We start from the raw sequence: 25,083 nt of genomic DNA on the forward strand, positions 1-25,083 counted from the left end.
CTCTGCTTTTTAATATTTTTAAATTTCTCTTTTAAAAATTATTTAAAATAGCTAACAGTCTTAATCCTGCATCTAAATCTTATTGTCAATTGTCCTTTCTATTGAAATAAAAAATCTGCTTTTCAAGTAACCAAAATTTAAAGATATAGAGGCCTCCACATTTTTCCATAAGACAGAAATTATCTATACTTTTCTATAAATTTTACAATAAAAGATATTAGATCTCCATTTTTATAAACTGTATGTCAATGATAATGTTTTTTAATGAGCTCATATTTAGAATAGGAAATAATCGATTCTGTCATATCTGTCTGGACATTCTTAAGCAGAGCTCAGTTTATATGTAAAAGCATGTACATACATATACATGTGTGTATATGAAGTGACCTGTGCAAATAATGCCCAAGTTTGCCTCTGAGGAATGCTATCACTGTGAGTTCAAACAAAGGAAATAAAAGGTGATATTATACTTTATCAATATTCACAGTGCCTTCCAATTTTAAATAGTATCTACTATGTGACGAAAGAGTGATGTATAATCACTGTTTGATCAGAATCAACAAATATTAAGATGGTAAATTGGAGGAGTGACACAGCACTGCATTAGAGGTCTGAGGCGTGGAATCAAATTCTATGGTAACTTGGGTGATTCGGTTACTTCTCATCTATAAATAGTAGGATTAGAATTATTACAGATTAGTGGATCTCATGTATCAGTGAAAAAAGCAATTTAAAATACTAGTTAATAATTTAATAGGTTATTTATATTAAGGAATGTATAAGTGATATTAGGAAATAAATATTTTTATTTTAATTTTTTTACATACTTAAAAATTGTTAACTGAAGTACTTTTGATATTCTTTTTTCCACCTTTTCCTAAGGTACATTTTATAATCAAATTCTTTCATTAAAAGATGATAAGCTTCATAAATTTCTATCTGGGCCTTTTCTGAACCATCATTAGTTCAGAACTTAATCTAAATTGTTGAATTTCTTTTGTTGTTCAAATATTTGAGTGTCTATTTCTATCACTTTGTTCATTCTTTTATTCATTATGCTTTTAAAATTAAAGTTATTTTGGAAACCCAGCACTTTGTTGTGTGTCAGGGATATCAGTAAGAGGCAGAATCCCTGATTGTCTGGTGGAAAGATACAAACATATAAAAATACTTAAAAGACACAAATATTAGAGTAAAACCAAATCATAATTAGAATACCTCTATATCTGTCTGAGGAGGCTGGATAAGGCTTCAAGACAGAGGCAACTTGTACTATTATCAAATAAAAATTTTTTATTGAGTGCAATGTAAAGTTCTATCCAGCACCCAGTGTAGTACTAGGAGCATGGTTGTTACTAAATGAGGAAAGAATGGGGAGGGTAATATGCTGACATACAAAAGCATATGAGAACATGGCTTGCTGAGGATGCAGCAAACAACTGGGTGTTGCTAACACATAGGTGCATGAAATCTGTTGAGGGAATGGCCGGTAATGAACATAAAGTAGCTTGGAGCCTGATTCTTAAGAGTTTTGTATTTTTTCCCCTCAGATGGTTAGATTGTATCCTACTCACAAACGAGAACCAGTAGAAATTTGCCAATAGGAGAGCAATATCCCTGACCCACACATTTATAAAAGTACCTGCAATAATGTTACATAGAAGACACTGCTGGAGAGGTTGTTGTAACAGCATAAGAGAGAACAAAGCTCCAGTAGAATTTTGGAGCAAGTTTTAAGAAAAGTAGAAAATTTCAGAGACATTTCTAGAGAAAAACTGACAACATTTATTACACGACTGACTAGGTTTAGAAAGTGGTGGAGAAATAGGAAAAGATGTTTCAGCCCATGCGTTTACACAACTTATCTATACCCTTGTTAAACCCACATAGATAGAAGTTTGTCTAGGTGAAGGGGCACTGAGACAGATGACACATTTTTTTGCCCTTGTAAAACTCATTGCCTGGTGTTTCTCCCAGTGAGATTTTAGTTCTGATGATCATAATGTTAATTAATGAATGTTCTTGATAGATAGCTTAAGACTAAACTCTGATAAAATGTAGAAATTAATCAGTTGGTCAAATATGATTGCTCTCTTGACATCTTTAATCTTCAATATTTTGATGTCACTGGGCTGGTATACTACTCTATTTTTCTTCCTAAATGACTTAGACTATGAAAATACCTGTGCAGGACTTTTCAAGAATGATTTATTATTGCATTAGAGAGAAATAGAAATGTATTACCCCCCAGATTTTTATTGCAGTTGCTTTTGAATATTTGTAGATTGGAATTGAGTAGAGAGGATGTTAATTAGCATGCAGATTTTTTAATTGTCTATAATAGGAAACTAATTGGTGTTTTTCTTAAAGAATGAATTTAAGGAAATGTGATTTGAAAAGTGTAGTGTTGTTAAATCGCACTGATCCAAGTAGTATAAACTATTTATTGAGTAAAATAAGCAGTTTTGATTGTTTAACTGCAGGTTTCATTCTGGAAAACCAGAATTAAATGGTGGTAATAATTATAATACTTAATACATGAAAGCTCTCACCTAAATCTGAGTGTATTTTTATAAAGATTAACTCATTAAGTGATGTGACCTGAATTCTGCTCCTCCATCATCTGCCCACCACACCCTTTTCATCACCCTACCTCCCCTGCTCCCAATACAATTCATCTAACCCACAGTTTCTTACCATTACAATCCCTCTGCCTTGCAAGTAGCAGCTCTCTTATACAGGATGCCACAAATAGGTACAACTGTAGACTAAGATCATGGCATCCAGTCCCATCACTTCGTGGCAAATAGATGGGAAAACAGTGAAAAGAGTGGCTAACTTTATTTTAGGGGGCTCCAAAATCACTGCAGATGGTGACTGCAGCCATGAAATTAAAAAATGCTTACTCCTTGAAAGGAAAGTTATGACCAACCTAGAGAGCATATTCAAAAGCAGAGACATCACTTTATCAACAAAGGTCCATCTAGTCAAGGCTATGGTTTTTCCGGTGGTCATGTATGGGTGTGAGAGTTGGACTATAAAGAAAGCTAAGCACTGAAGAATTGATGCTTTTGAACTGTGGAGTTGAAGAAGACTCTTGAGAGTCCCTTGGACTGCAAGGAGATCCAACCAGTCCATCCTGAAGGAGATCAGTCCTGGGTATTCATTGGAAGGACTGATGTTGAAGCTGAAACTCCGACTTTGGCCACCTGATGAGAAGATCTGACTCATTTGAAAAGACCCTGATGCTGGGAAAGATTGAGGGCAGGAGGAGAAGAGAACGAGAGAGGAGGAGAAGGGGACGAGAGAGGATGAGATGGTTGGATGGCATTACTGACTCAATGGACATGAGTTTGAGTAAACTCCGAGAGTTGGTGATGGATAGGGAGACCTGGCGTGCATGGGGTCTCAAAGAGTCAGACATGACTGAGCAACTGAACTGAAATGAACTGAACTGAGCTGAGGCTACCTTCTGTGGCATCCATGTGGTCTACCAGAAACTCATACCTTCTTTCCCATACCAAATGGTGGAAACATAGCCTGACCCACTGTGCTATCTGTCTCCAATTCTCTTTTGCTGCTGCTTAGGCTCTGAGACAGATCTACCAAAACAGACATCTAGCCAGGAAATGAAATGCCTGAATCCCATTCTTAAAGGCCCATCATATAATTTCATATAATTCTCAGTGATATCTTTATATCCTACTCTTGGCTTTAAGGAGATAGAACAGCCTCCCATTATGAACATTGATTCCTCACAGGGGAAAGTATTTAATGACAACCCTGTCCCTTTACAAATTCTACAGAGGAGAGGAAGTGATGGCTAGTGGTTGCCTCCTTTTAGTAAACTCATGTCTCATCCCTGCTGTAGGTGACTCACAGATCATTCTCTTTTAAACGTGAAATACTTATCACCTTTGATAATTCTGCATCAGAAGGAAAAGTCTCACAAAACATCTTGTTGCAGGTATATCCTTATATACATACCTACACACAAAATGAACTCTGGACACGTTTAATTATCCCAATCAGAGAAGTAATAGAAAAGTAAGATTCTAAATAATAAAAGAACACTTTCTCAGAGAGCCATGGCCTTCATTTTGCCCAAAGTGGAAGATTCAAACCTTAGAATTATATACAAAGTTAGTTTAATCATTTTTAAAAATTTGGTTGTTTTATTTTTCATTTCAGATTTCCTAAATGGAAGAGCTAGACTGCTCTACACTCATACATTGAGAAATGGCAGCTGTCAAAAGGAATGGGCACATGTTTAATGGGCACATGTTTTCCTACAGTCTCCTAGTGTCACTGTTATGAGTATAGAGTGTTTCAGAAAATGGGAAAGTCTATAAGATAATTCTTAGTGGTTTTATTAAGATAATTCATGTATTTCAATTTACCTATTTACAGTGTATAGTTCAGCAGCTTTTATTATATTCAGAGTGTGTGACCTTTACCACAATCAATTTTAGAATACTTTTCTCACCTTTCCCCAAATTAATACCATGCCCACTAGCAATCACTTTCTATTTCCTCATCTTCCCAGGCTCTGGTAAGCCACTAATCTATTTTCTGCCTTTGTAGATTTGTCTGTTCTGGACATTTCATAAAAATACAATCATCCAATGTGGAGTCTTTTGTGATGGGTTTGTTTCACTTAGCATATTATTTTCAAGGTTCATGCATGTTGTAGCTTGTAACTCATAGCAATAACTCATTCATTTTTTATTACTGAAAAAAAATTATAAATACATTGTAAAGACTCTGTTGCAAGTTGGGTTTCCCATAAAGAAGTTTAGAGATGGAATTAGGCATGCAAAAGATTTATTGGTGAGTGACATCTGTGAAAGGAAAAGAGCAGAAGCAGGATTGTATAGGGAAGCCCTCGGACCACACTGCACTTCTCCCACAAGGGTCTCCCAGAGCAAATATCACCCAGTGGAGTCTTTCACTGGGAGGAAATGCTAGGCGCTGGTACCACTGCTTTGCTTGGTGATTGGCCAGGGGCTGTCCTGAGAATAATCTGGAAGCTGAGACAACGACACTCCTTGCCCATTGGCAGCAAGTCCTTTATTAAAGATCAATCTAGTATCACAACTTTCTAACTAACGTGGCTAAAATACGCATCCGTTAAAAAAAAAGAGCCTCAGTCATTTGAAAGTACTCTCTGAGAATGCTGGAATAAAAATAAGCCTCCCCTGCATATTCATTTGTTGTCTTTTCTACCTCAGCATTTAGAAAGCAGAGGCTATTACCTTACTTTTTTTTTTTTATCAAATGACCATGGTGGATTCATGTTGATGTATGGCAAAACCAATATAATATTGTAAACAACAACAACAACAACAACAAAGAATAATTTACAGTGTTGTGTTAGTTTCAAGTGTACTTGACTGAGGAAATTGTCAATGTAAATTGACTCAATGTGTGTATGTGTATTATATATATATATTCTTTTTAGATTCTTTCCCATTGTAGGTTATTACAAGATACTGAGTATAGTTTCCTGTGCTACAATTAGGTCCTTGTTGTTTACCTGTTTTATACATAGTAGTATATACACATTAATTCCAAGCTCCTAGTTTATTCCTCCTTCCCTTCCATCACCCTATTCCTTTTTGAGTCAACTTGCTTCAAGTAAGAATCTTTACACACACAGTGGGAGCTCAATAAATGCTGTTGATTGACAGAACTAGACAAGCAAAACAAATATTTCTTACTTGGACTTAAAATCTTTTTGGCACAGAATAAAAGAGCCCCATAATACGTATAGTTCAGCACCAAGGCATTCTACAGGTTTACAAAGTACATGTGAAGATTGGCCTGAGGCTCTTGAGTGGCTTCCTAAAGGGTGTGCAACTAGATTAATGATACTAGAAATAGAAACCATGATTCTATGCCATGCGTACTGCTCCCAGCACACTGACAGACCTCATCGGCATGAATGCCATGGTTAGGTAACAAGCTTTAAAAAACTCACACCTTCATTACCACGGCAGCTCCATAGCTCCAGAACTCCTACTTATTGAAATCTTATGAATGACATTGAACCATTTGCTCCATCCAGTTCCCAGGCACCAGAAACGCTCCTCAATTCCACGTACCTCATCGTGAACAAGCAAACTAATCTGTACTCCCTCAGCCATGAAATTTGCCACTCCAAAAGCTACATATTCATAATTTGAGAATCTTCAATGATGCTTTGTAACTGACAGATGATCTAATCTCTAGGCACATATTGCTTTTGGTTTTACTTATTGAAGATGGAAGAGATTTCTCTCATTTCAATGATGGATTTTTATATACTTCTTATGAATCATGGTGGCAGCATGATAAAATTAAGACATTTCATTGATTCAGTTGTGAAGGACTTCATTGCTTACCATGGATGATAAACCTGCATCGTTTGCACATACTATACATATTTAAGAACATAATTCATTTCAGAATACACAGCACACTATGTGATCATAGAGAAAAGCTTTTTAAATTTTTTCACTTAAATTCCTTTGGGGCAAAAACAATAGAAAGAACTTTGGAAAATAGTGGGAAGCCATATGTCATCAGGAATTAACTGAAGTTTATTGCTTCATACACAATCACAATAATAATAAGTAAAATAACTTTGTAAATTTGTCAACTATAATTTTTCCAAGGAACAGAATACTGCAATCTTCTCCTTGGTTACTTACACACGGGTTTAGATACTACTGTCCTACCTCCTCGTAAAGACTCTCTCTCTATGAGATATAGATTAAATTAGCAGAATATTTTGACTAAAACATACAAGTATTTCATAGTTTAAAAAAATTATCTGTTTACTTGGTTGCACTGGGTCTTAGTTGCAACTCACAGAATCTTTGATCATTGTTGTAGCGTGTGCGATCATGAGTTGTAGCATGTGAACTCTTACTTGTAGCATGTGGAATCTAGTTTTGGCCAGGGTTTCAAACACGGGACCCCAGCATTGGGAGTGTGAAGTTTTAGCCACTGGACCACTAGGGAAGTCCCTCATAGTTTATTTTAGTAACATATAAAAAGTTATGATACAATCCTTTGCCAAAATGTTCTTTTTTTGTTCTAACAAAAGGACACAGTGGAAATTAATAAAGAAAACAAACTCCAGCCACTCAACTGAATAAAGAGTTTGAAAATATGGAAAAAATATATTTACACTTAAAAGATTGTTAACTATTAGACCCAGAAAACCAACAGTACATTTTCTGAAGATAATGAGAGTCAAATGCACTTAATACTATCCAGTGTAAGCCTGAGAACACTAGGCTGTCAGGCTGTCTAGACAGCTGTCTGCTGTCAGGAAGAAATCACATAGTCGTTACATTGCAGTATTCTTTCTGTGTTGATGAAATTTTGATTTCCTGAAGGACTGAAAGTTAAAGGAATGAAAAATATAGCAAAGGATATCTTTGCTCTCAACCTGTTCTGTTGAATGTGGAGCTTGGTCCATTCACTGTTTCTGCAGTTTGCCCACCTCACTTCTACATGGGCCTGGATATGCATACTATTCTGTCTTCCCTAAATGCTTCAACGGCCTTCATATTCAGTTCTCTTGCAAAAAGCTGGCAGATGGACTTCAAGGAATATCAGAGTTGTCTTTTGAATGCCAGAAAATCATCTCAAAAAAATGCACATAAACTACAGTAATATTAGGAATGAATATATGTATCTTCTAGAAATGGTATGGTACTGGCATTCCATGGAGAAGGAAGTGGCAACCCACTCCAGTATTCTTGCCTGGAAAATCCTGTTGACCAGGGAGCATGGCAGGCTACAGTCCATGGGGTCTCAAGAGTCGAACACAACTTAATGAATAAACCACCATCTTTGGCATTCCAGGGTTATGTCAATTGCACAACAGTTCAGCCTATGTTGAGTGAATATTTACTATCTGCCTGTTGGTACTGTGTTGGTCATTAATATTGATTCCAAAATAGACATTCTGTACTCATTCTGTTCAGAGGAATGTTGAACCCTGTTCTCAATGCCATAGTCTAAGTGTTATTTCCCAAGAGAGGTTCTAGAAATTATCATAAATGATTAAAGGGGATATTCAGTGTGGTCAAGATAAAACTCCTCTGCATATAATCTGTCTTGAGGCATGTCTTCTATTGTATAGAATCAGACAGAACCATAGAGAAGGTATTGTGAGTTATAATAACAAAGAGCCACATTTGAGCTAAGCATGAGGAAGAACTAATTCATCAACTTTAATATAAACTGTTTTTATTTATTCAATATGTACTTACTAGGGCTACTCTGCATTACATCCTGTTGCGTGTGTGTGTATATATTTAATAAAGAAAATGCAATGGCAACCCACTCTAGTACTCTTGCCTGGAAAATCCCATGGGCGGAAGAGACTGGTAGGCTGCAGTCCATGGGGTCGCAAAGAGTCGGACATGACTGAGCGACTTCACTTTCACTTTTCACTTTCATGCATTAGAGAAGAAAATGGCAACCCACTCCAGTATTCTTGCCTGGAGAATCCCAGGGATGGGGGAGCCGTCCATGGGGTCGCACACAGTCAGACACGACTGAAGTGACTTAGCATATATATATATATATATATACTATATTGGGCTTCCCAGGTGGCTCAGTGGAAAAAATCTGCCTGCCAGTGGAGGAGAGGCAGGAGATGAAGAAGGCATATGTTTGATACCTGGGTCAGGAAGATCCCCTAGAGTAGGAAATGGCAACCCACTCTGCTGTTCCTGCCTGGGAAATTGCATGGACAGAGGAGCTGATGGTCCTATGGTTGCAAAGAATCAGACATGACTGAATGACTGAGACCATCTCAAGTCCTGTTCTGTGTGTGTGTGTATTTAATAAAGACAATGTAACCTTCCCATTCTTGGAAGCAGAAGATGAGTTAAGCAAACCGATGTATGCATTTGCTGGTGGTGCAGAGAATGGATTACTGTATTGGTTAGGCAATTGGACCAAATGTCTCCTGTAGTCTCTCATAGAGTTGAGTTTCAGTGACCCCATAGTATATAGATACTAGTAAGAAAGACAGTATTTGTAAGCACCATAAGTGAGGTATAAAAATAAGTTCTATAGGATTTAGAGGAGAGAAAAAGTAAAATTTAATATAAAATAATATAAGAAAGTTGTATAATGATAAAATGGGGGATTTAAAGGAAACCTTCAAGGGTGGGTAAAACTTAGTGTAAAAAGAAATACAAGGTATAGGAAGGGGGGACAAAATGAGTGAAGACTCTAACAGACAAGTGTCTGTTGTGCTTAGGAGAGATAGTACTAAACATCCTGGCCACAATCATAATTTTTGTGGAGGAATAATAGGGACTTAACCTAGAGAAATAGGCAGGATCTTTGCATGATGGAGAGGGAATGATTCTGGTCTCCTTTATGGACAGAAGGACAAAAGAATACCCCGCATGAGCATTTGTTCCTTAATACAAAATTTTGTGCCCCAGGAGCACGTCAGGGTCAGTATTTTCTCTTCCTAACTTCATTAAGACTTTACATATACTTGTCTTTTCTCCTTGTAGGGAAGTGTGAGAATAGATATTCTTTTTTTTTTTTTTCTTTGACTTTCAGCTGCTATGGTTGGTTCACTACTGAGATAACCATTCACTCTATTCAAGCTATAATATTAAAGTACTAGGTCACAAACAGAGCTTAAATAACAAATAGATGATCCAGAGAATGACTTTACTCCTCATTAAAAACAAGGTTACACTTTAGTCAAGGATCTTCTGATGAGACACTGTTCAAATACTTGGAAGATAGAGAGGGAATGAATGCAAAAGTAGTACGTATTTGTGTGTATGTGGGTTTAATAGATTAGTTCTGTTGATTTTCAGTGGTCCCTCTCCATCATGCAAAGATCCTGCCTATTTCTCTGGCTTTTATAACATGTCTAATGTGCAAAAATAATTCCAATATTTGCATTGACACAAATGACACAAGATGAAACATTTTACAGAAATCTGTGTTTATATGTATTTATAGATGTGTTAAATACATATGTTGTAATTTGTTTGAACTACTCACCCAGTTGAGCAAAAATGAACGTAAATTAGGCAATGAAATGAATGCATTTTACAATATTTAAGATGAAGGTGCTTGGTATCTCTTGGCTGGTTTTCTGTATTTCTTAATTGCATCCATATTGTGTTTTCATGTAAAGATGACCAGAGCATAGAGTTGGCTAAAAACTTTTATAATGCCATCTAATAGAGTCAACATTGTTTTCCATGCATATATTTGAAAATTTTGCATTATTTTAAACATTTATGCCTATGGAAAATGCCATGCTTAAGCATAAAATGGAAACTATAGTTTTATGACTTCTCACTTGAAAGTCTCAGTTCAGTTCAGCCTCTCAGTCACGTCCTACACTTTGCAACCCCATAGAGTGCAGCATGCCAGGCCCCATGTCCATCACCAACTCTGGGAGTTTACTCAAACTCATGTCCATGAGTCACTGATGCCATCCAACCATCTCAGCCTCTGTCATCACATCAGGTAGTCAAATATTGGAGTTTCAGCTTCAGCATCAGTCCTTCCAATGAATATTCAGGACCGATTTCCATTAGGATGGACTGGTTGGATCTCCTTGCAGTCCAAGGGACTCTCAAGAGTCTTCTCCAACACCACAGTTCAAAAGCATCAATTATTTGGTGCACGGCTTTCTTTATAGTCCAACTCTTTCATCCGTACGTGACCACTGGAAAAACCATAGCTTTGACTAGATGGACCTTTGTTGGCAAAGTAATGTCTCTGCTTTTCAATATGCTATCTAGGTTGGTCATAAGTTTTCTTCCAAGGAGTAAGTGTCTTTTAATTTCATGGCTGCAATCACCATCTGCAGTGATTTTGGAGACCCCCAAAATAAAGGCCGACACTGTTTCCACATCTATTTCCCATCAAGTAATGGGACCAGATGCCATGATCTTAGTTTTCTGGATGTTGAATTTTAAGCCAACTTTTTCACTCTCCTCTTTAACTTTCAGCAAGGGATTCTTTAGTTCTTCTCTGCTTTCTGCCATAAGGGTAGCATCATCTGCATATCTGAGGTTATTGATATTTCTCCTGACAATTTTGATTCTAGCTTGTGTTTCATCCAGCCCAGCATTTCTCTTGGTGTACTCTGCATGTAAGTTAAATAAACCAGGTGACAATATACAGCCTTGGCGTACTCCTTTCCTGATTTGGAACCAGTCTGTTGTTCCATGTCCAGTTCTAACTGTTGCTTCCTGACCTGCATACAGAATTTTCCACAGCTTTTTGTGATCCACACAGTCAAAGGCTTTGGCATAGTCAATAAAGCAAAAGTAAATATTTTTCTGAAACTCTTGCTTTTTCTATGATACAGCAGATGTTGGCAATTTGATCTCTGGTTCCTCTGCCTTTTCTAAATCCAGCTTGAACATCTGGAAGTTCACGGTTCATATTCTGTTGAAGCCTGGCTTGGAGAATTTTGAGCATTACTTTGCTAGCGTGTGAGATGAGTGCCACTGTGCAATAGTTTGAACATTCTTTGGCATTGCCTTTCCTTGGGACTGGAATGAAAACCGACCTTTTCCAGTCTTGTGGCCACTGCTAAGTTTCCAAATTTGCTGCCATATTGAGTACAAGACTTTCATAGCATCATCTTTTAGAATTTGAAATAACTCAACTGGAATTCTATCATCTCCTCTAGCTTTGTTCTTAGTGATGGTTCCTAAGGCCCACTTGGGTTCACATTCCAGGATGTCTGTCTCTAGGTGAGTGATCACACCATTGTGATTATCTGGGGTATGAAGATCTTTTTTGTATAGTTCTTCTGTGTATTCTTTCCACCTCTTCTTAATATCTCTTGCCTCTGTTAGGTCCATACCATTTCTGTCCTTTATTGTGCTCATCTTTGCAATAAATATTCCCTTGGTATCTCTGATTTTCTTGAAGAGATCTCTAGTCTTTCCCATTCTGTTGTTTTCCTCTATTTCTTTGCATTGACCACTGAGGAAGGCTTTCTTATCTCTCCTTGCTATTCTTTGGAGCTCTGCATTCAAATCGGTATATCTTTCCATTTCTCCTTTGCCTTTCACTTCTCTTGTTTTCGTAGCTATTTGTCTCAACTGGGTGGAATTACTTACTAGAGTTTATGGAATGACTATAGTCTTTGTTTCCTTTCTTGATTTGTTCCATTCAGGCTTCTCTGAACTCTGGTTTGAATGTTTTCCTGATGACCATTAGGATTACTTTTTTGCATGAACAGCCTAAAGGATGGTGTCGCAAAGTTAATGGCCATTGCACTCCACAGTGAAGAATTATGACTAAATCCTGGCCAATCCTGACCCTTTGTAGATCTTCATCTGTGGGATTAGACTTTTTTGCATTAGTCACAATCAGATAATGTGCATTTTCTAGCCCTGGATGACTGCCAATCTCTAGATCAAATTAAACCTAAGATCTTTTTTTCTTTACACTTCCACCGGGTTTTCATATATTTAGTGTAATACTTTAGTGAGTACTACAGTTCTCATGTTTGTTTCTTAAGCTCCCCTGGTTGGATACTTCAGGATTATCTGTCTGGCCCTGAAATAATGGGTGCTTGAGTTCCCATTAATTAAACAGTATGCACCAACTCAAAGCTTAGACTTTTGCTCCAGTTCTCAAGGAAAAAACAAACTCAAAATAAATAAATAAAACCACAAAACTGAGCTGAATGATTAGTATATGTGAAGCATCTCATGTATGTTATGCTATTCAGTTTTCATATTATTGGAACATTTTTTTGTTCTCTTTTCTCAGTTTCTTAACCTTGATTTCTGTCATATCCCTCTCCAACTCTTCATGTACTAAGGCCCTCACTCTACCTCTTTACCTTGGTATATTTGCTTCATAAATTTATTTTTGAACTGAAACTATTTGTTCATTTTGTTGTTGCCATTCTCGCATTCTGGAGTATAAGCTCCACAAGGAGAAGTCTTTGGTTTATTTCTATATTCCGTGGACCTAGAATCATGGCAGCTCCATCATCAGAACTGAGTTAATATTTGTTAATTAATAAGTATCTTGTCATTTATCATTCTCCTTAACTCCCTTCCTTCCTATTGTATCTAGTCTGTTTCCTTTCCTTTTGATTGGAAAATTCTAAGACTTATTTAAGGTCAATTTTTTAGCATCATTAAAGAAAAATATATATACAACATTTTAATATTTCCAAAATAATATTTCACCATTACTATAGTTATAGTCACCAACCTGAATCGTCTTGTTATATAGGGATGATTTTAAGAAGAAACAAATGCTGAATAAAATTCCTTCTTTATTTTGAATCTTTCAATCATACTCATTTAATTGAGGTTTTACATACTTTACAAAGGTATTATGATAATTAACGTCTGTTTAATTATTTCAAAATAATAAGGCACCCTGAACTCCTAAGGGAAAAAGAGTTCTATAAATGTACACAATTAGTATCACAGTTTTGTCATATGTACAACCCAGAGAGAAAATACCTATTCATACTCACAAGGGTATTATTGAGATTAATTAATTAATGTTTACAAAGCAGCCAGAATGAGGGAGAAACACATTTTCTTTGCTATTTAAAGTGCATTCCAAAGGTAAAGAGGCAAAGTGTGTTTGCAGTTTAGAGTTATGTACTTATTTATCTTGAAATTTCATATAAATTGCTGTTTTTAATACTTGATCTCCTCAACCACATACCAGATCCCAATAATTTTCCACTTCTTCTATATTTGAGCAGACACAATTTGACCTTTTGTTCTTACAAAGTGGAAGTAACTGGTCAGTGTATAACATATTATTTCTTCTTTTCAAAAGTAAGCTTATTCTGAAAAATATTAGCACTCTCTTCAGTTCAGTTCAAGTCAGTCACTCAGTCGTGTTGGACTCTTTGAGACTCCATGGACTGCAGCACACCAGGCCTCCGTCCATCACCAACTCCCGGACTTTACTCAAACTCATGTCCATTGAGTCGGTGATGCCATCCAACCATCTCATCCTCTGTCGTCCCCTTCTCCTCCTGCCTTCAATCTTTCCCAGCATCACGGTCATTTCAAATAAGTCACTTCTTCGCATCAGGTAGCCAAATATTGGAGTTTAGGCTTCAGCATCAGTCCTTCCAATGAATATTCAGGACTGATTTTCCTTTAGGATGGACTGGTTGGATCTCCTTGCAGTCCAAGGAACTCTCAAGAGTCTTCTCCAACACCACAGTTCAAAAGCATCAATTCTTTGGTGCACAGCTTCATTTATAGTCCAACTCTCACATACATACATGACTACTGGAAAACCATAGCTTTGACTAGATGGACCTTTGTTGGCAAAGTAATGTCTCTGCTTTTTAATATGCTGTCTAAGTTGGTCATAACTTTTCTTCCAAGAAGCAAGCATCTTTTAATTTCATAGCTGCAGTCACCATCTGCAGTGATTTTGGAGCCCCCCAAAATAAAGTCTGTCACTGTTTCCTCATCTATTTGCCATAAAGTGATGGGACCAGATGCCATGATCTTAGTTTTCTGAATGTTGAGCTTTAAGCCAACTTTTTAACTCTCCTCTTTCACTTTCTTGAAGATGCTCTTCAGTTCTTCTCTGCTTTCTGCCATAAGGGTGGTGTCATCTGAATATCTGAAGTTATTGATATTTCTCCTGGCAATCCTGATTCCAGTTTGTGCTTCATCCAGTCCAGCATTTCTCATGGTGTACTCTGCATATAAGTTAAATAAGCAGAATGACAATATACAGCCTTGACATACTCCTTTCCTGATTTGGAACCAGTCTGTTGTTCCATGTATTACTAACTATTGCTTCTTGACCAGCATAGAGATTTCTCAAGAAGCAGGTTAGGTGGTCTGGTATTCCCATCTCTTGAAGAATTTTCCACAGTTTGTTGTGATCCACACAGTCAAAGGCTTTGGCTTATTAGCCAAATAAAGCAGAAATAGATGTTTTTCTGGAACTCTCTAGCTTTTTCGATGATCCAGCAGATGTTGGCAATTTGATTTCTGGTTCCTCTGCCTTTTCTAAATCCAGCTTGAACATCTAGAAGTTCATGGTTCACATTCTGTTGAAGCCTGGCTTGAAGGATTTTGAGCATTACTTTGCTAGCATGTGACATGAGTGCCATTGTGTGGTACTTTGCATTCTTTTCATTCTTTGGCATTGCCTTTCTTTGGGATTGGAATGAAAACTGACCTTTTCCAGTCCTGTGGCCACTGCTGAGTTTTCCAAATTTGCTGCCATATTGAGTACAAGACTTTCATAGCATCATCTTTTAGAATTTGAAATAGCTCAACTGGAATTCTATCATCTCCTCTAGCTTTGTTCTTAGTGATGGTTCCTAAGGCCCACTTGGGTTCACATTCTAGGATGTCTGTCTCTAGGTGAGTGATCACACCATTGTGGTTATCTGGGTCATGAAGATCTTTTTTGTATAGTTTTTGTATAGATCTTTTTTGTATAGTTCTTCTGTGTATTCTTTCCACCTCTTCTTAATATCTTCTGCTTCTGTTAAGTCCATACCACTTCTGTCCTTTATTGTGCCCATCTTTGCATAAAGTGTTCCCTTGGTATTTCTAACTTTCTAGTAGAGATCTCTAGCCTTTCCCATTCTATTGTTTTCCTCTATTTCTTTGCATTGATCACTGAGGAAGGCTTTCTTATCTCTCCTTGCTATTCTTTGGAACTCTGCATTCAAATGGGTATATTTTCCCATTTTTTCTTTGCCTTTCACTTCTCCTCTTTCTCAGCTATTTGTAAGGCCTCCTCAGAAAAACCATTTTACCTTGTTTCATTTCTTTTTCTTGGAGATGGTCTTGCTCCCTGCCTCCTGTACAGTGTCACAAACAACGGTTCATGGTTTTTCAGGCACTCTGTCTTTCAGATCTAATCCCTTGAATATGTTTGTCATTTCCACTGTATAGTCGTAAGGGACTTGATTTAGGTCATACTTAAATGTCTAGTGATTTTGCATGCTTTCTTCAATTTAAGTCTGAATTTTGCAATAAGGATTTCATGTCATTCCCGGTCTGTTTTTGCTGACTGTATAGAGCTTCTCCATCTTTGGCTGCAAAGAATATAACCAATCTGATTTCAGCATTGACCATCTGGTGATGTCCATGTGTAGAGTCTTCTCTTGTCAGAAGAGGGTGTTTGCTATGACCAGTTCGTTCTCTTGGCAAATTCCGTTAGACTTTACCCTGCCTCATTCTGTATTCCAAGGCCAAATTTGCCCATTACTCCAGGTATTTCTTGATTTCCTACTTTTGCATTCCAGTCCCCTATAATGAAAAGGACATCTTTTTTTGGTGTTAGTTCTAGAAGGTCTTGTAGGTCTTCATAGAGCCATTCAACTAGCATTCTCTTAGTCCTGTTTTAATTTGTTTTCCTTTGTTGACATGTTACAGTTTATTTTGTCCTTTGAATATGACTTTTGGCAAAGCCATTAAATTTTGACATTTTTATATCCAGCCAGATGTTGGTGTGGTCCTACAGTTTTGGTGCTTTAGGATGAGTATGACACTTCAGATGCTCCCTTTCAATTGAGTGGGTGTTAAGATGTAGGCTCTGAGAGGATGAGACACATGCTATAGTCATGTTGCTTTCCTGCCATATTTATTTTGTTTTATGCTGTTTGAGGACTTTGAAATTGAACCTAAGCATTCATGAATTTTTTAATGGATTCCAAATATGAAATTTGGCCCTAAACTTTGTCAGAGTTCCTTACTTCCACTGTCAAGTTTGCCTCCTGTTTACCTCCTTAGTACTATGCTTTTAGTAGATTACTGCAGACTCCTCTCAGTTAATATTGATCCTTTTGTCCTAATTTAGTGCATATTTCACAGCCATTGGTTGTGTAAAGGCACAAGGATTCCATGATTTGCTGTGGTTTATGTCTACCAATATCCAGTTAGTTAACTGGTACCAAAAGGCCAGGGCCCTGGTTAGGAGGAGCTCTAGCTGAATTAGCATCAAGCCAACATCTGATTATTTTTGCAGGATCCCTTGCTTGGCAAAAAGCTTTACAGAAAATGTAAAATTAAATTTGTTACTCTTGTGCATAGAGGATGATTAATCTGTTCTGTATTTTCCTTCCAGAACCCCTAGTTATCTGTCCCTCTATGGCAAGTAGCCCAGAGGTTTTTAGGCTTTTCAATTTTGTTTTGGAAAATGTTTGCTTAGCTAATAATGGAGAAGAAACTTAGGAAAGGTAATACATCTTTATATGGGAAAAATAGGTATAAAACTGAATTTTAAAGTTACATAAAAGGCATAGGTCCATGGTGTGTCAAAGAAACATGAAGTTTATCTGAAAGGTTAGTTAAGGTTATGGCCTTCTATAGTAATAAAGCCAAGGGAATGTCACTCAGCTTCTGTCCTTCTACACTCAAGGTACAAAAATTAAATTAGCTACTTCTCTAGTGCCTTATCCCATAAATACAGATATTCTGATGTGAAGTTAGGACATCTGGCTAATCACATCATTGTGATTGTAACATGATATATAAAACACAATTCTATAGATTAGCAGAAAATAAACTAATGGGTTAATATATTTGGTTTTATATTGCTATAAGAACCCATGAAGAGATAAAATGCCATCTTTGGGGTTAAAGTTGGATCTGTGTTCTTTAGAGATGATGAAATTTTTAGATTTTCTTTTCCTCCCTCCAAACTGACAAAATATTTCACAAGTTAAGGGAAACATTGAAAGTGTAATGAAAACACAATGCCCAAGACTGCCTAAATCATCTCATTTATTTACATTTCTAGATTTTGCAAAACTAAATTATTGAATTTCATCATTGTTTTGACAGAGCCATGCTGAAAAGTAATCTAATAATTCTTTGAAGGTGCTTTTAGCTAGAGCTAAAACTACAAAGGCTAGAGGGTTAGAAATACACCTCATTCAACACAGGGTTTCACAAGAATGTGCTTTGTTCTCTTGATCTCCAAATTGATTAAAGATTACTTTGTTATTTTTAACTTCTAAAATAGAAGATGGAAATGTATCATCATATACACTTACATAAATTTTTGTATCTTTACAGATAGATAAATTATTATGTCATTATCCTCTTGTTCTGTGGTATGTACACTTATTTGCTTGGCTAGTTGGGGTATTATGAACTTATTTATATTCATTAAAATAATGTCACCCTCTCCTGTAATGAAAGGTACTATGTCTTAAATCTGAATATTGATTTTTTTTTAATGTAACATAGAAAATAAATGTACATATATGCAACTTTGAAGCTGTTGGAGATATATTTGTCTGAAAAACTCTTATCACATTACATGAAGATTATTTGAAGTACAATCCAGCTTTTGTGTAAAGAGCCTATGTCTGCTTTTACTCTTTGTATTGCAAAGCATAGTTATTTATATCAAGTTGTCCCATGATTTGATCAATATCCCAGGTGGTTCAGTGGTAAAGAATCTACCTGCCAATACAGGAGACCCAGGAGACGTGGGTTCAGTCTCTGGGTCAGGAAGATACTCTGGAGGAGGAAATGGCTACCCACTCCAATATTCTTGCCTGGAAAACTCCACGGACAGAGGGGCCTGGTGGGCTACAATTCATGTGGTCACAAAGAGTCTGACATGACTGAGTACACGCTCACCACAATAGTTAGCACAGTGGTGGATTGAATGAAATAATCTTTTGTTGAATAAATGGGTTAAAGATGTGAGAGCAAATTCAGAAGTAATATTGAAAGTTTGTCTTGAAAGGAAGACAGCATTAAAATTGAAGTCATTGAGCAATTTTAGCAAATGTTGGAGGGTTTAAGGTATTGAAGTTCTCATAGTAGAGAATCGCACATTTCATCGAGCTCTCTTCATTAACTGGACCAAATGTGATACATTGCTATGCTCAGGCAGACATGTCTGTATTCAACTGGGGAATAATCCTTTAACTCTGAATTGCTAAATGATTAGTCTCTTGTTTGCCATGAACCTTATGGTATGTATCCCTTGTTTAAGCAATTAATCATGTACTGCTTTGCAGTGTTTCCTCGGTTGTTCTCTTGTTTAGTGTGTTTGTGTGTATGTATGTGCGTGTGTTGTGGATGTCAGTCCTTGATTGTATGCTCTGAACTCATAAAACATCAAATATATTGCTGATTTGATAGTATTTTGAAGAATTCCAGAAGAGACTCATTACTATAAACTAGGATAGAACAGTATAATATTCATTTAAAGAGTTACCATTTTATAGTTATGAGAAAAGACATAGCCTATATGAGTTGATCCCTAAAAAGAAAGAAAACATAAATGGAAACTGTGGAAAGAACTGTGATTTAGTCATTTTTAATGGGGTTGGAGGAGGGCTAATACAGTAATCTGCAGGACCTTATCACAGCCCATTGTATTTTAAGTACCCAAAATTATCAAAGCCTTGGAATATATTAGTATATTAAGGAAGTCTGCTTATCTAGGTATATCTGTGATCTATCTCATTTCCTTCATCTGTTAAGTTGATTAAGAGAAATGTGTAGTGTTTGGTGACAATGAAGAATGGGTGAGATAAACAGCACAGCTGAGGCATATTGCATTTGCATATTTAAGACTCATTAAAAATTCACTTTTGACAACCATATAAAGAAATGTGACTTTTCATAGATTTCCATGAGTCAAAGTGTCTGGAAAGGCAGCCTAGAAGACAGAAAGGAAGTCAATGTAAACATGAATGGAAAAAAAAATGATTGTTACAGCCACAAGTGTGTGGTATTAGAAGCAAATTTAAACTGTGCTTAAAAAGATAATCACAAATGAATAGATGAATTGTATTAGAAAATCAGCAAAAACTAAATAATTTAAAATTTCCCCATTCTTAAGTAATTCAGAAGTAGCTCACTGAACAAAATTACAGACTGAGAATTGTTGGAAAACCATAGTTATTAATGTCCATTTTATCTCTGGCTGCTGTTGTTCAGTTGCTGAGTCATGTTCAGCTCTTTGCATCCCCGTGCACTGCAGCATGTCAGGCTTCCCGGTCCTTCACCCTCTCCCAGAGCTTGCTCAAACTTGTTTCCTTTGAGTCGGTGATGCCATCCAACCATCTCATCTTCTGTTGTCCCCTTCTCTTCCTGCTTTCAATCTTTCCCAGCATCAGGGTCTTTTTTGGTGAGTCAGCTCTTCATATCAGATGGCCAAAGTACTGGAGCTTCAGCTTCAGCACCAGTTCTTCCAGTGAATATTCAGGGTTGATTTCTTTTAGGATTGACTAGTTTGATCTCTTTTCTGTCCAGGGGACTCTCATGAGTCTTCTCCAGCACCACATTTGAAAGTATCAATTCTTCAGTGCTCAGCCTTCTTTATGGTGCAACTCTCACATCCGTACATGACTACTGGAAAAACCATAACTTTGACTATGTGGAATTTGTCAACAAGGTGATGTCTCTGATTTTTAGTAAGCTGTCTAGGTTTGTCATTGCTTTTCTTCCAGGGAGCAAGAAAATTTAATTTCATGGCTGCAATCACTGTCCACAGTGATTTTGTAGCCCAAGAAAATAAAGCTTGTCATGGTTTCCACTTTTTCCCCATCTATTTGCCATGAAGTGAGGGGACCCAGTGCTATGATCTTGGTTTTTTGAATGTTGAGTTTGAAGGTTTGACTGATTTGATCTCCTTGCCATCCAAAGGACTCTCAAGAGTCTTCTCCATAGTTCAAAGGCATCAATTTTCTGGCACTCAGCCATCCATACATGACTACTGGAAAGATCCATATTTAATGTCATGTTCTCCATAACCCATACAAGAGAATATCAAGATGCCCATACTATTTTAAAACGTCTTGCAATAGTATGACCTTTTGGTTACACATAAATGAAATACTGTGGAACTAGAAAAAGATTTTTCTACAAGTAAGGAAACATCTAAAGAAATTGTTAGTGACCATATTGGCACATCAGATAAACAGTATGATAAAACAAGGATTGATTTAAAAGATATTTTCCTTATTGCAATTATTGCTTGTTTTTCACTTGTATAAATTTGCTTGATTTAGGAAATCTTTATTTTTACCCCTCAATGCACTACATAGTCTTTCCACTTATGCTACTCAGGTTCTAGTTCTCACCGAGATCTAATAATGCTGCTAGATCTCTGTCTTGTTGTAACAACTTCCTGCTGTTGCTATGCTAGATCCTGGATTCTTCATCAGCCTATTGCCATAGCTCTGCCCAGACTTCTGTAAATTATCTGTCAATTAACTCCTTTGTGTGAGCTGTCTGCCAAAACCCTGAATGACCCAAAGGCAAATAGCAGTGATGAAGAGAAACATAGTGCCCATATTGTTCTCTCAGTTCTTGCTCCATTTGGAGAATAGGAGAATGAGACCTTTCAGAAGATTTTGACATTGAGAAGTCTTGGGTGGATACATTAGGAGAGTGTCTTCAGAGTCTGCATAACTTAACTGCATGCATTAAAAAAAAAAACACCTAAGCCCAAGGGCAATGTTAGAGTCACTTCTTCCAAAAGCTGCTCCTCTGTAACATTTAAAAATAATTGTCCTCAGAATTCTGTTGTGTTAACATAGAATTCCAAGACCAAATCAAAGCTTAGGCTAAGAATTCTGTTTTTCCCGTTTTTCTGTTCTTAGATGGATAGTGAATGACCTATCTTATATGGCAATTTTCTTGCCATTTGTTCAATCCCTTTTTATCCACACAGGTATGATGTAGACAGTATAGCTCCACTCAGTACTGTCCTCCCAACAGTAACGTGTCTAACACAGCAAATGACCTATATTTGGTTTGACTATTACCATTTTCCATAAATTTGTCCCTTCTTATCATACTTAAAAAAGAAAACTAGCTCCATCCCTTGTTCAGTTTTAAAAGTTTTCCCCCAAATTTAGGACCTGTCATTGTGTTGGCATTGTATTATATTATAGATTTATTTAATATCTCAAATCAGTTACCTTCATATGTGACTAAGTCTTCTTTTACAATAAACAAAAAACAGTTAAAGTTTCAAAGTTAAAAACCAAACCTGATAATTCAGAATAAGGCATTATCTACTCTTAGGGAGTAAAGAGTAATATCATGCATAGCTAGAATATTCATTTCAGTTTTGCCTTACAAAAATAAGACCTCTTTGCCTACAGTATCAAAAACTTCCAGTTTAAATTGCCAGCTTAAAGGGCTTGCTAATGCTTTAAAAAAAAAAAAAATAGCAGAAATTTGGATTGATTTATGTAAGATAAAAATAGTTACTTTATATGATAAAATGTGTCACAAATATTGAAATATGATGGTTCATTTTGAGTCAATGGAAATACTGAAATTTTAAGGTGTTTACAAGGATAACAATGTCCTTAAGTGTCTAAGTCCTTAGTGTATCATGATGGGTATAGATTTTTAGAGAAATACAGAGTATCCCAATTTATTTAGTTTTGCCATATTCTTTTCTCTTATGAGACAGAATAATTTATCAGTATTGATATAAGATGATTTATCATAATAATCATATGAATTATCTGGTAATTTATTTATTTGTAATTAAATTCTCTCCACTGGTCTTCATATATAAAAAGTAAGTGAAATGGCTTTAATTTTTAACAATACAAGCCCATTAGAGACTAGTTGTAATGAAAAACCTCTGGTCAGAATTGGGTTAATTCAAGTATTGAACAATAGGCTTTCTGCAGTATATTCTATTATTTTATTCACCTTGACTCAGAAAACACTTTCTAGATAGTAATTTATGGCAGTCATCATGATAATTTCTTGGTAATATCTGTGAATAAGACACAAATCACCAAAAGCTATGGTCAATGAAGTTATGGTCAATGACTTCTGAATGATGTCATCCAGAAGCATTGGCTTCTTGTACGACATTTTAGCAGTAAGTGTAGTTAGTCCTTTCTTCCAGTTATAAAACAAAATGATAAAATATAACATCAGATCTAAGTATTTTTGAAAATTTGTTGATTTGATGAATTTATTTCTATGGTTAGCTTTTTCATAAAGAGAATATAATTTCAATAATTATATAAACTAAGACTCTTTAGAAAAGGCTGTGGTCCATGTGATCAGATTGGTTAGTTTTCTGTGATTGTGGTTTTCATTCTGTCTGCCCTCTGATGGAGAAGGATAAGAGGCTTATGGAAGCTTCCTGATGGGAGAGACTGACTGAGGGAAAAACTGGGTCTTGTTCTGACAGGGAAGGCCATGCTCAGTAAATCTTTAATCCAATTTTCTGTTGATGGGCAGGCCTGTGTTCCTTCCCTGTTGTTTGACCTGAGGCCAAAAGATAGTGGAGATAATGAAGATAATGGTGACCTCCTTCTAAAGTTCCCATGCTGAAAAAGGTCAGTTTTTCTTCCAATCCCAAGGAAAGGCAATGCCAAAGACGGTTCACACTACTACACAATTGCACTCATCTCACATGCTAGCAAAGTAATTCTCAAAATTCTCCAAGCCAGGCTTCAATAGTACGTGAACCGTGAACTTCCAGATCTTCAAGCTGGATTTAGAAAAGGCAGAGGAACCAGAGATCAAATTGCCAATATCTGCTGGATCATCAAAAACACAAGAGAGTTCCAAAATACATCTACTTCTGCTTTATTGACTGTGTGGATCACAGAAAACTGTGGAAAATTCTTAAAGAGGACCACCTGACCTGCCTCCTGAGAAATCTGTATGCAGATCAAAAAGCAACAGTTAGAACTGGACCTGGAACAACAGACTGGTTCCAAACTAGGAAAGGGTTACATCAAGGCTATATATTGTCACCCTGCTTATTTAACTTATATACAGAGTATATCATGTGAAATGCCGGACTGGATGAAGCACAAGCTGGAATCAAGACTGCTAGGAAAAATATCAATAACCTAAGATATGCAGATGACACCACCGTTATGGCAGAAAGTGAAGAAGAACTGAAGAGCCTCTTGGTAAAAGTGAAAGAGGAGGGTGAAAATGTTGGCTCAAAACTCAACATTCAGAAAACTAAGATCATGGCATCTGGTCCCATCACTTCATGGCAAATAGATGCAAAAACAACAGAAACTGTGACAGACTTTCTTTTGGGGGGCTCCAAAATCACTGCAGATGGTGACTGTAGCTATGAATTAAAAGACGCTTACTCCTTGGAAGGAAAGTTATGACCAACCTAGACAGCATATTAAAAAGCAGAGACGTTACTTTGTCCACAAATGTCCATCTAGTCAAAGCTATGGTTTTTCTAGTAGTCATGGATGGATGTGAGAATTGGAATGTAAAGAAAGCTGTGCAACAAAGAATTGATGCTTTTGAACTGTGACATTGGAAAAGACTCTTGACAGTCCCTTGGACTGCCAAGATCCAACCAGTCCATCCAAAAGGAAATCCGTCCTGAATATTCATTGGAAGGATTGATGCTGAAGATGAAACTCCAATACTTTGGCCACCTGATACGAAGAACTGACTCATTTGAAGACTCTGATGCTGGGAAACATTGAAGGCAGGAGGATAAGGTGACAACAGAGGATGAGATGGTTGGATGGCATTATCAACTCGATAGACATGAGTTTGAGCAAGCTCTGGGAGCTGGTGATGAACAGGGAAGCCTGGCGGGCTGCCGTCCATGGGGTTGGGAAGGGTCCAACATGACTGAGGCACTGAACTGAAGACTCTTTCATTTGTATTGAATAAGGATTTTATTAGTCTTGAGTTTTTTTCAAGTCTTATCACATAAAACACAAATATACATAATCCAATTGGATGCATAGGAGTAATTTGTATTGTGCAGGTTGAAAGATATACTTGAGTCCATTCAGATTCAAAACACTGCTACCTTTATCCACAAAGAAATTATTTGGTTTAACAATATCTTTCCTTTTATGAGAAGGAAAAATAAAGCTTGAAAGTAACTAATGTTAATATAATGACTGTAACAGTTACAGTTGCTGATCAACTGGCAAGATTGTGAGAAGTCCAAGCCCCAAAGTTGCAAGAAGCCCAGTTTATAATTGTTGTGGATCCATTTTCTTCCTTTTCAAAGTAAAGTATATGTAAAAACTTGATTTTATCATACTTTAAATACATTTAATGAGTAATGACAAATAGCTTATATTCAGAATGACAACATTCTGCT

At 36.6% G+C, this 25,083-nt stretch overlaps 1 protein-coding gene across 1 annotated transcript in view; it reads left to right on the forward strand.

The window, feature by feature from the left end:
- Positions 1 to 25,083, forward strand: part of NAALADL2 (N-acetylated alpha-linked acidic dipeptidase like 2) — a 1,592,461-nt gene that overhangs the window by 370,286 nt on the left and 1,197,092 nt on the right. The window lies entirely within an intron of this gene.

The sequence above is a fragment of the Oryx dammah genome, unplaced genomic scaffold, assembly GCF_014754425.2.
Source record: "Oryx dammah isolate SB20612 unplaced genomic scaffold, SCBI_Odam_1.1 HiC_scaffold_2, whole genome shotgun sequence".
Lineage (NCBI taxonomy): Eukaryota > Metazoa > Chordata > Mammalia > Artiodactyla > Bovidae > Oryx > Oryx dammah.